This window comes from Cyanistes caeruleus, chromosome 2 (genome assembly GCF_971803275.1).
Source record: "Cyanistes caeruleus chromosome 2, bCyaCae1.hap1.1, whole genome shotgun sequence".
NCBI classification, from domain to species: domain Eukaryota; kingdom Metazoa; phylum Chordata; class Aves; order Passeriformes; family Paridae; genus Cyanistes; species Cyanistes caeruleus.
Genome location: NC_141702.1, coordinates 81943562 through 81955613, shown reverse-complemented (window position 1 = coordinate 81955613; position 12052 = coordinate 81943562). Strand labels below are relative to the sequence as shown.

At 36.8% G+C, this 12052-nt stretch overlaps 1 protein-coding gene across 12 annotated transcripts in view; it reads right to left on the bottom strand.

The window, feature by feature from the left end:
• PLD5 (phospholipase D family member 5) overlaps nucleotides 1–12052 on the bottom strand; it is a 204316-nt gene that overhangs the window by 185910 nt on the left and 6354 nt on the right. For all 12 annotated transcript variants that reach the window (XM_023924443.2, XM_086878252.1, XM_086878246.1 and 9 more), the window contains 2 exons: nucleotides 9758–9870; nucleotides 8435–8515 (listed from right to left, as the gene is read on the bottom strand). The gene's annotated coding sequence lies outside the window, so the exon portion shown is untranslated. The remainder of the gene's footprint in view (nucleotides 1–8434; nucleotides 8516–9757; nucleotides 9871–12052) is intronic.

The following is a 12052-nucleotide window of genomic DNA, read 5'->3' as shown; positions in this document are numbered from 1 at the left end:
GGCTGCCACCCCACGAGGGTCCAGGGTGGGGAAACTCTTCCCAGGATCTCAGGACCTATCTCGAGGCACAGGGATGGAATTTACCCTTCCCAGGCTTTAAAGCCACGCCTCTCACTTTAACAATGCTTATCTGAAACTTAATCATTTTCTCCCTGGGCGGAGGCACCTCACACCAGAATATCAATGCAACATGCCAGTTTCCTCACTACTTCTGTCCTGTATGGTCAATTACAGCAGTGCTCCTGTTCCGAGGCTCATCCTTGTTTATAAAACATCTCAGTACATATTATAATGTTATCTTCAATTTTCCAAAGACTTATGGTATTTCCATCACTAGTGAAGCCTTAGGGCATTATAACAAGCTAGAAACAAGGCTGTTAAGAACTGTAGTTGTACAAGACAGTACTAAATGAATGCCCTAAATTGCACTCTTTACTAAGAACAGCCCAACTTTTCCAGCTGCTGGCTGCAAAACCAGACAACACAACGGAAGACACAGGCCACTGCAATGAGAAAAACACTGCCTTTTATCATGAAAAGCAAGCAAGCTGTGGAATACAAAAGCATCAGCAACAGAATGACACCTATGTTTCAGCAATAGTGTGAAATACATTTTTAAAAGCATTTCAAAATTTTATGCAGAGAGGTAGAGTATAGAATTGTTATCTGATAGTGCTGGGTTTTCTCCTTGGTTTTTCTCCAATGAGTGGCAGCCACAACATTGGCAGTCTTGCTCATCACATTGGTTAGGACAGAAGGGTCTTTCAGCACCTCAAACCTGCATTTAAACTATAGAAATTAATGAACACCAAGGTTCGGGTTATGGATGCTAAATCTGAACCAGAGTGCCTGTAGTTATTACAGGCCACATAGCTCTCAGGCCTGACTGAGAGCTAGCGTGAGAAATTCATGGGAGGATTTCAAAACAATCCTCAGGGACACAAAACAGCCTTGCAGGTGCTGTTTGTCTGTCCCTTGTTTTCCTTGCAAGAGAAAGTCAGAGGGTGGTGACCCCCACTGACCAATGATAGTGATGTAGCACTTTGTTAACCAATAAGAGTTTCCTTTCTGTACTTTCCACGTATCTGTCTATAAGACAGGCCTAAAGCAATAAACTAAGGAATTCTCGTGTTGTGACTCCCTTGAGAGTCCAGTGTCGTTCTTTCTAGCCGTTCTCAATCGGAACGACATCGGGTCCTTCAATTTACCTCCCCTTGCTTCTATTTAATCTATGTTTAGTAATTTAGTAGTCTTTCCGAAGTCTACAGAGATACAAGTTCCTTATCATACTGGATAAAGTCATTGTGGGAAATGGAAAAATAGGAACTTCCACAGATACTGAAGGGTTTTATTTGCAGCCTTGGAAAGAGCTTGAGTTAATGTAATAATAAAGGTACACAGAGATTAAGAAGAAAAATTATAAACTTATGTTCCTATAGTTGTAAGTAAGAAACTATATTGAGTAAGACAGTGAAGGGTTTTAAGCTGTAATAGTATAATTTATAGAATAGGCTAATGATTTAGAAGTTATAATAGAATGTATGAGTGTACATGACCTAGCTGTCTATTGGATGAATGTGGCAAAACTTAGCAAAGGAAATTGGTTATAAAGTAGAAACAAACTCTGTTTCAACTATCTATTGGACCAAAATGTTATATACTGCTGTGCAAAGAAGAAACTCATTACGACCTTTGAGCTATGGCTGACTTGTTGCTTCTCTCCAAATCTCACACCTTTGAGACTGATATCTTATCTGACTTATTTGGGCAATAAATCATCTTAATAGCATGGTGGTACCATCCCTCATTATTTACAGCCTGATCTTAAAAACGAGATTCACTTAATAAATTATAAAAAGAATTTAATATAAGCAAAAGACAATTAGGAGACAAAATAAATAAAGCAAAGGGTTAAAACGGCCGGGTGCCCTGGTGGGTTGCCAGGAACACCCCTGGTATTTCGGGAACACTCTTTTTATCCCCCCTGCTGTGAAGGTTTAATGCATATTCAAAGCGTCCCCTCCCTGGTTCCGCCTTCTTAAATCATGCTTTTGTACAATTTTTATTTTCTGCTGGTCAGCATTTATTTTTGCTGCTCATCATTATTCTTGCTGATGAGCATTATTTTGGAGTTTGGTTTCCTTTCTTTTGCACATGGTCACTTGTTGATAAGAGTCCGGGCCCCTCATCCTTCCCCTGAGGGCAGCTGGTCTTCATATCTTCCGCTGATAACAGTTTGGGTTCTGTTGTTCTCCTGATAACAACTTGGGCCCCACTGTCCTTGCCCTCTGGGGTTTCCTTGCCTTGTACCTAGGAAATTCTTTTAAACTTAAGACTTGTTAGCAAGAAAAAAAAGTACATACATAGCTAAAAAGTATTTAATATATAATATTCATCTGCGAAAGCCAATATCACAATAAAAATTTATAACACTGACAAGTCATAACAGAGTAAATTCAGAAGAAAATTCCAAGCTTCTGTTAATACCAGTGCCAGCAGCCACCTCAATCTAGTAATGCCACACAGAGCAAAAAGATAGATAATAGAATTTGACTGGGGATTACATGGGAAGTTTCTTGCTGATTCTATGGACAATGCTAATTTGTTAAATTCTGTAATGGGCTGGATTTTGCATTTATGCAAGACAATCTCTACATCTTCTCTCTACACAAAGCAAATAAGGAGCTTAGTAATTCTCAGGTCTATTAATTGCTTATTCTGTACTGCAGATACCATCAGTGCATAGGTGCAGAAACCATTCAAGATTATTCTCTGCCTCTCTACAATCTATTTTGTCAAATAAGGTCAGGAAAACGAACAGGCTTCATAGCTGAGAGGCATTTGGGCACTTGGAAAAAGCTGTGCAAGTTTCCTGGGTAGTTCTTTGTCCTTGTGTAGCCAAACAAATTTTTACCACATTTGTTAAAATACAGACTTTGGGATTGCCACTATAATTAGTTAAATAAATAAAAACACTTCTTTCAAAATTCACTGTGGGGGGTTAGGTGTTCTTTTTTTTGTTTGTTTTTTGGGGTTTTTTTTTTTGTTCTGGCCTGCCCATGAAATTTTTACTCATTAGTTTCGGGGACAACCTAACTGTGGGTACTTACTGGGTGCTTGACAAAAGGCAAAGAGTGGGTGGGCCCAGGGGGGGAAAGGGGGCAGGAAAAAGGAGGGTGGGGACAGTTTGGTGGGCTTTTCTTCAGTTTCGGAGAAAGACATTTTTAGGCATGGAGCTGTTGCGGTGGAGAGAAGGGAATTTCGCCATCACCCAGACGGAGCTGCTGCTTCTTCTCCTTCTTCCCTCTTTGTTGGTGGCCTCGCACCCCCTATCCTTCCGGGACGTGTGGCAGTGCCAGGCACCGCCGCGGAGCTGCTGATACACCTCATCCACCGGCCCAGGATCTCAGCTCATTCCTGCTGTTCCAGCCGACTGTTCCTCAGAGCCCTGCAGGAGCACTGGGACTGCCCGCCCGAGGGGGTTTGTGAAAACAAAGCCTCTCCTCCATCCCGTCTCGGCCAAGAAGGCTGTCCCGGGGTCCCCATTTCTGTTTTCTTGTTAATGCTGTAGTTATTGTTGTTTGTTTGCCTGGTTATACTGGTAAAGAACTGTTATTCCTATCCCCACATCTCTGCCTGAGAGCCCCTTGATTTCAAAATTATAATAACTCGGAGGGAGGGGGTCTACATTCTTTCATTCCAAGGGAGGCTCCTGCCCTCCCTAGCAGACACCTGTCTTCTAGAACCGAGACATTCACTTAGGAAACATATAAAACAACACAAATAACAAAAATAGTTGTTGTTGCTACTCTGAACTGCTTTATGATCCTAGGGTCAGGAGAAATATCTTGAAAGAATTTATATTAATCATAACAACCAATGTGAGTTCCTACAGATTGATGCTATTTAAAGTTAATACTAAAATTACTCTCAGAAATAAAGGCAAAAACACGTTACATCAGTTTTTACCTATAGTATTGTTGTGAATTCATGTTGTAAATATTGGCTTTTCACAATTATTCTGATAAATATATTATATGCTTTCACTATATTCTTTTCTCTCTTAGCAAGTTATAGGCTTAGATAGGAATTCTGAACGGTAAAGATATGTTTCATCTGGACAAGGCAAGATAACTCCAACAGGCAAGACAATGGGAGGATCAAGCTGTGGAAAACAGGCTGTTATCAGCAGCAGGAAATGGAGAGCAAACTGTTACCAAAAAGCTGGTACCAGGACGTTGGCAAGGGGGAAAGATATGAAGCCCATCTGCTTTCTGAGGAAGGATGAGGGGCCCAGACTCTTATCAACAAGTGACCATCTGCAGCAGAAAGGAAACCAAAAACTCCAAAATAATGCTGACCAGCTAGAATAATGATGACCAGCAAAAAAATATGCTGACCAGCAGAAAATAAAACTGTAAAAAGCATGATCCAAGAAGGCAGAACCAGGGAGGGGACATGCTTGAATATGCATTAACCTCTCACAGCAAGGATGGGATAAAAAGGGTATTCCCGAGATACCAGGGGTGCTCTTGGCAGCACGCCAAGGCACCTGGCTGTATCTCTTTGCTTTACTTTATGTCTCTTACTGCCTTTATTAAACATTTTTAAAATTTTACAGGAGTGAACTTCGTTTTTCACAGTATAATGCCAGTACTTTGACATGGATGCAGAAATAAATGCATCATTATTTAAGCTGCACTGACTATGCTCCTATCATAAATAAAACTCTTACAGAGTACTTTTACTATATTTTTCCTTGCCTAGAACTGATTAAATATTCTCCATCATGATTAAAAATGTATGTAATAGATTTTGATTGTTTACCCAATATATTCTAAGCATGCAGAAGAATGAGTAGAACTATTCTGACTAAACAGAATCTGGTCCACTATGACAAAAAGATATATTTTATCAATGTATTTCCCTCTCTTTTATATGGGGAACAATCTGAATTTGCTTTGTATATCCTTCTGAAACGACCACCAGTGGTACTGTACAGAAGGAGATACTGGACTTACAAAACCTTTGCTCCTTAATGGTCTATTGGCATTAATTGCATTTACAGTCTGTTTCACTTCTTATCAGTAGCAAGTCCCTTCCTAGCAATAACTTCTGAATATGTGTTAAACTGGGATGTGATAACACAAATGGAATGTCAACTGGAGCAAACCCAAATATTACAGTTTATTTCAAAGACCAAAGTTGTCAGGGACAGAGAAGGCATTTTAATCTGAGAAGTCACCTCAGCAGTAGTATCTAATCCTCAAAAGAGATCTATTCAATATTGCAGCTGCAAATTTGAGCATGGCCAGAAGGCCAAAAAGAAGAAAAGAAGTATATTTCTGCAGCTCTTTCCAAAAAAAGTAATTAAAAGTGCGTGTTCTCTTCTTCTCATTGCTCTTAGAAAGTACAAGGAAAATCAAAATGTAAAAGGGTGCTGCAGTGAGTGTAGAAGCAGACATAAATTTGAAAGCAGTTTCGAAAAACAGACAGCAAGTAGAAAGCTGAAAATTAAGATTCTCTTATCACTACATTAGGACATGCTCAAAATATATCATGCATATTGGCTTATTGTTTTTTGACTACGTTCAGGTACAGAATCAGAGTAATATCTGATATATTGTATCATGAGACCACTTCCCCACTGGAGGTCTTGAGGCTTTCTTGTTTTCCAGGTTGTTGTCTAAAATTTCTTTTATTTCCATCCAGTAGCAGTCCTGTTGCATTTTACTTTTACACAAGTTATCAAGAGAAAACTAGAAAGAGGCTATAAAAGATAACATATGTATGAACTTGCTCTTATTACACACTGGAAGGCAGTTCTGAAAAATCACATACCGGTGTACCATTTTCATTGATAATTCTTTCCTTGAATTTATCTTTTAGTTAAAAAAAAAAAAGTGTGAAACTTGTATGTGTGTATATGGGTATGTAAATGGAATATAAGATCTTGTTAATGAGAAAGAAGAGAAAGACATACAACAATAGTGGAATTTAGGTGAGGCAGTTTAGTTCTATATTCATGGGTTTTTTCCCCAAGAATTTAGGAGTTGGACAAACATTCATAAGCAAACTATCAGTTTGTTATTACAGTAAATAGAAATTTGCTATCATATGGCCTGTAGCAAATGAATGTAGAATGTAGAAATGTGCATGTGGTGACGCCTTTTTGAATAGCAGAACATAATTTCTATCCTTTTGAGTTTTGTTTTGATTTTGTGTGGTTGGAGTTTTTTTAACAGACTTGCACCAAATACTTTAAAATACTGAAATAAAATTTCATCTCCCACGCATTGAGTATGTGAGCAGAAATGGACAATTTTTTGATATTACTTTCATATGGAGTTTAGATGTAAAAAATGATTAGCCATTTGTAGTGTGTACTTTGGGATCTGATTTTGAACAGTTGTACACCCACATGAGAATTTGTCATTATTTCATGTTAGTCATACTCCATTAAATAATATTTTCATGGCAGAGAATGTCCCACGAGAAGAACAATTAAATGGCAATGGGATAAATGATTTTCCATGGACTCAAATAACTGAACAAATACCTAGAGGAAACAGAAAACTGGATTTGCCAAAAGAGTGACTTAAAAACACTGTTGTTGCTGTTTCCAGATGAAGAGAAGGAAGAGGGGTCAGTTTGGACTGAGATCAAGAGTCAAAAGAGGGATGCTTAGGATCAAATAACCTGTTAGATGCAAATAAATTTCAGTGTCCTTTTGCTCTCCTCAACTACTTTCTCACCTAGAACATATCAAGATCATGATGTCAAGAAAAGGATTAAGGGATTTTACAGATAATCAGAATTTGAATCAACAAGTGAAAGAAGTTAGCAGAGTTCAAACTGGAAAAATTATGCCATATTCATTAGTGAGACAGTGAGGGTGGATATCATGGAAGATGATGAATTTTTCATCACCTTCAGTTAGGATTAATGTCCTTCTAAAAGATTCACTCAAATCAGGATTTTGCAAGTCAGATGTAGCAATGACTTTCAAGAATTCAATATTAATATTATCTAAGAGGTCAAACAGACATTTTAAATATTTCTCTGACTTTGAATTCTATGAATATTATTAATATATTTAGCAGAAAAATCTAACACATGTAACACGATATATATCAATGAGTAAAACATTAAATCAACTTCTGCCATAAATAAAACCATTTTTTTTTTTTTTATACTTGTGCCTAAAAAGAAAACAAAATAAATTTAATAATTATATTGGATAATTGTAATTAATGTTGTAAAATAGATATATGCTAAAATCTCTATACAAGTAATAATTGCAGTAAACATAGTTTAGTGGTTATAAAAAAAGTGTCTGTCTGATAAGCTTGTTGAATCACCTGTTTTAGAATATATGTAGAGAACAGCAGAGGTAATTGTAAATGGTAATTGTAAATTAATTTATCAAATTATATCAGTTCAAGCTATCTTCTCACTTGAAAATGCTGAGGGACATGTGAATTCTTCAGATGATGCAAATCACAAAAGCTACCTGCTGAGGTGTAAGGATCCTTAAAAAACACTTTGGATCAAGCTTCAGGAAAAAGCAGCACATATATTACATTCTCCATCTGCAGGATGTGATCAAAATGGGTCTCTCAAAAAAAAAAGCTTCAACCTCTAAGTGCTTTCACTGTGGTCACAGCTGGAAGCTGGGCTGTGGTTTCATAGGCCAAGCTTTTACACTTTTTGCTGATAACTATTAGAAGTATGTGGAGTGCTGACAGATTCTTTTCAGGCACTGACCTAGATTTAGCCTGATTCAGTTCAAAGGCCTTTTCATAGGAGAAATGCCCCTCCATTTATTCTGTCTAATTTATGCAACTTTTGTACTCTAGAAGACTCTACAGCTTGTAGTATGCAAAGACAATTTCAAGCATCAAGGAAGTACACTAAATATGAGCATAACCCTGTTTTATCTTCTCTTTGTCTGATGGCAATGAAGATTATTCTGTAGCATTGTAAAATCATTATATGTGAACTGTTCCCAAAAGAGAGGCATCTATCAAAACTTCAATCTCATTATGGATTGGAGAGCTTTTATCTCCAAGTTCAAGTTCAGGAGTATGACTTTGACCTTCTCAGAGCACCTTTAAATTCACAGAAATTGGTGTCTTTGTTGTGGGCACCTACTCATGGATATAAGCAGAGCAGCTTACAGAAATTTTCTACTGTATTCATCATAGGCTTAGATTTCACTTTTCCACTCCTTAGAAAATTCTTTTTCACATAAAGAGAAGCTGGGCATTTACCACTTCTCTCATCTAAATAATTTTCTTTTTAAAGTTCACCTATCCTAAAATATCCATATTACATTCCAATGAGTACCTTTCTACCTAAATCTTTCCAACCTTACAAAAAAAATCAAAAAATCCCAAACCTGTGTTTTTCTTACTAAAATAGCTGTGCTTACCTTCAGCTGACCTCAAAGACAGGAAGATGACACTGGTTACTGCCATTCAGTACATTCTGCTCTTTTCAAAGTTTTTAATACCTGTAATAAAACCTATATTTTATTATGTTAATGTTTTAACCCTCCAGAGTTCCCGTTCCTTGTATTCTGCTTGTCACACTACCAATTTGCATATTTTCTTTAAATCTTTTTTAATCCTGTCCTTTCTAGATATAAGTAATGTAAACAGCATCTACATCTTCAACCAATTTAAGATTAATGCAATACATTCTGACTTCTCAGATTATCACCAATGGCAAAAATAAACCATGAAAAATTAGGGCAGAGTAATTATTGATGTTTAATTTGTAAATATGCAACTGAAATGCTAAATCTAGTTGTCTTTGGTTTTCTTTTGTGGTCAATAGTGAGTAAGAAGACACTTAAATGTACCTAAAGGTGGCTTCTCCTTCAATTTTCTTACTGAAAGCTGACTATGTAGGGAGCCTAAAAATTATATTTGACTGACCAAATGCAGATATGAAGAGCTGTTCTGGTCACTTGAGGCTTCTTTTCAAGGTCAGTGGGAAAAATAGGGAGTAAATCTTCTTTAAACTGCATGTCTCTAATAGGTCTAATGAATCACTTTCTGCTTCTCCTGTTGACCTTAAAAAGGAGACTCAAATTACTTTCTTAAGTGCATATGCCTTCAGCTTATGTTGTAAATGCCAGAAGTTGGTGAGATCAATTCCACACAAACCTCCTAATTTAGATTATTAAATTTAGGTAGCAACTTCGTGCATAGCTCCAGGCTATCCAGTAATTAAACTTTCTTTTCAAGTACTGAAAAGCGTACTATTTTGTTACCTCCCAGCTCATGTTTAGTTTTCAGGCATCAAAAAGAATTTAGCAGATACATTCGACCCCCAAACTTTCCCCCCCTTCTCCTTCCAGGCCTGTAGTTCCCATCCCATATCCACTTCAGACAGACATCCAGATTAATGTAGTAAGTCTTTAAATTGAAATGTAATGTGGGCAAAGCCAGCTCCTCTTGTGAGGCCCCTATGACCCCAACTCTCAGCAGGATCATTTGTTCCTTCTGAACAGTTGGCTCTGGGATACTGGACAAATTTTTGGATGCAACAGGAAAATTCTAGTTCATAAAAGGTGTGTAACTATTGCAATTATACATTGCTTTGCCTGGAAACAAGGGAGATCCTTGGAGACATTCGGCTGAAATGGCTGCCAGAGAGTTTTCACAGTAATTTATGAAACTGGATGATCGATCCCCCAGACACTGGTGTTGTTGAACAAAATAGGACCAGAAGCAGAGAGGTTTCTGACCTGGACATTAGGAGAGAATGTGTCATCCTTTCCTCATAGAGCTCTGTCTCAGCTCAGAATCTCTAAATTTTGTGTTGAATCTCCTTCCAGTTCATAGCTGGGACATCAGCAAACTGAACAAAATGAAATCAAAGTTTGAATAAATGCAAACTACATATTTTTCTTATACACTTGTAATAATATACTTCTAACTTTTTAGCAGAATTTTTACAAATAAGAGGCCACTGTTTATCAATACAACTTAAAGTGGCTCCTGTTTGGCAATAATTGTTATCAAACTCTTCAATGATTTTTATTTTTTTTTATTTTTTAAACTATTTAGAATGCTCTACAAATCATGAGAATATTTTATTGTTAATAGAACTGCCTCTTCAAAAACAAGACTGTACTTAAAATATACACATACGATGGTGGGAAATTCTAAAACAGTTTGTGAATGCAGTGATAAATTGCAGCTGTTGCTTTGGGCCACATCTTTTAAAGAGATAGTAGGGTTGCTTCTGCAGGAATATAAGCAGCTCAGGAAAAGCCTTTTTCACAACATAGAAAGATACCATGTACCTTAAGCAGCTGAAAGACTTGAGGACTTAATTTGGGGAAGGACAGCAGAGATGTACTATAGAAATACAGGGAATTATCAGTGACTATGGACTATCCAGTAGAAACATGGAGGAAAATGGTTAAAGAGAGAGCAGATAATACGCTGGGATGGTGGATTAACAGGCAGAGTCTGCACTGGGGCTAGAGGATTTGTATGTATATTTGTGTACATATATGACTATTTTTTCTTAAGTTTTCTACAGAATATAATTTTCTTTTACTAGTCTTGTCAACAGTTTTTAGAACCATTCAACAACATGAATATACCCTACTGTGTGTGAAAAATAAGTAGTACCTATATTCAGTCATATTTATCACACAAGTTAAATATCACATCACATCACCAGTCTCCATTTTAATTACTAGCCGTACTGAAAGATGCTGGCCTGATTTACAGGCAGTACAGCAAATGTAAGATTACAGAGACTTGATAATGAGCTGTAAGCACCTATGAAAATGAGGCCAACTTTATACTTGGGTATTGCACAACCCAGGGCTAATGAAGCAGCCACAGTGCTGAACATCTCCTGTATAAAACATTCATAATGAAAAGTACATACTGCAGTGTGGAGGCTGGTACTTTGAGAGTCTGTTGGTTTTCTTAGCCACCTACTTTTCCTTGAGCTTTGCAATATCAATGAGCACAGAAGGTTGCAAAAGACAATGACTTTGACTTTTGCTGACTGTAAGCATGAAACTGTTTTATTTTATACAGTCTTTATCAATGTATTTTAATACCAAAATATTGGCACAATTTGCTAAAACAAAAATCACCACAATAGGAAATATTCTAAATACAGAAAAAATAAACCTAAATTTTAAACAAAATGTCTGACAAGAAAGCTAGTTCTTTCTAGGTTTTAAGGTTTTTATTTTGATTTTTAATGCTGAAAAAATTTTCATCTATCTTTTACAAATTTCATAACTTCATGTGTCATAATGAAGTCCGTTCTGCTTACTTCTGAAGCCAGGATGTGGCATATATTGTGAACCTTGCTAACCTTCTGTTTCATCCTGCTTAAGTTCCTGAAGGGATTGCACAGCTTCAGCACAACTTTCTCTTCGCATTTTCAAAACTAACATCTTAGAAGAGGTACTGAAAAAAAACTTTGACCAACTTTCAGCCCTACTGTAAAATGCCTGAATTCTGAAATTTGTGAAGCTTAGGCTATACTCTGGCTAAATTTGTCCCACTGTTCCTGTAGAAACAAAGGTGTTTGTAGCAAACCTGTTAGATGCTATTCAGAGCCTATAGTTCTGGTTTAGTGTTTGAAAGTCTTATTGCCCATGAAATGCTTGTTGAGTTATATTGAAGAATTACAATTTTAGAGTAAAAATTCCCAAATATTCTGTACATGTATTCTGTATATAATCTGTATATATAAATATAGCATTATATATAAGTATAGTGTGTGTGTGTATGTATATATATATATATGTATAATATATAGTAAATATAGTATTTGAGGGACAAGAATATTTTTTGCAAAATCTAATGCATTGCTGCTTTCAAGTTCCTTGAGAAGTGTAGCAAGGGATTGAAAAACATGGTTGCAGTCCATGCACGCCCAGGAGAACTTAGTGCTTAGAAATGATTAGAGGCTATTCTTGTGATGTAATGACCTCCCTGAAACTGGCCAGGAATGTATTAACAACTGCACCTCCTCCTCACTAAATTCAAACCATTACAAAGCA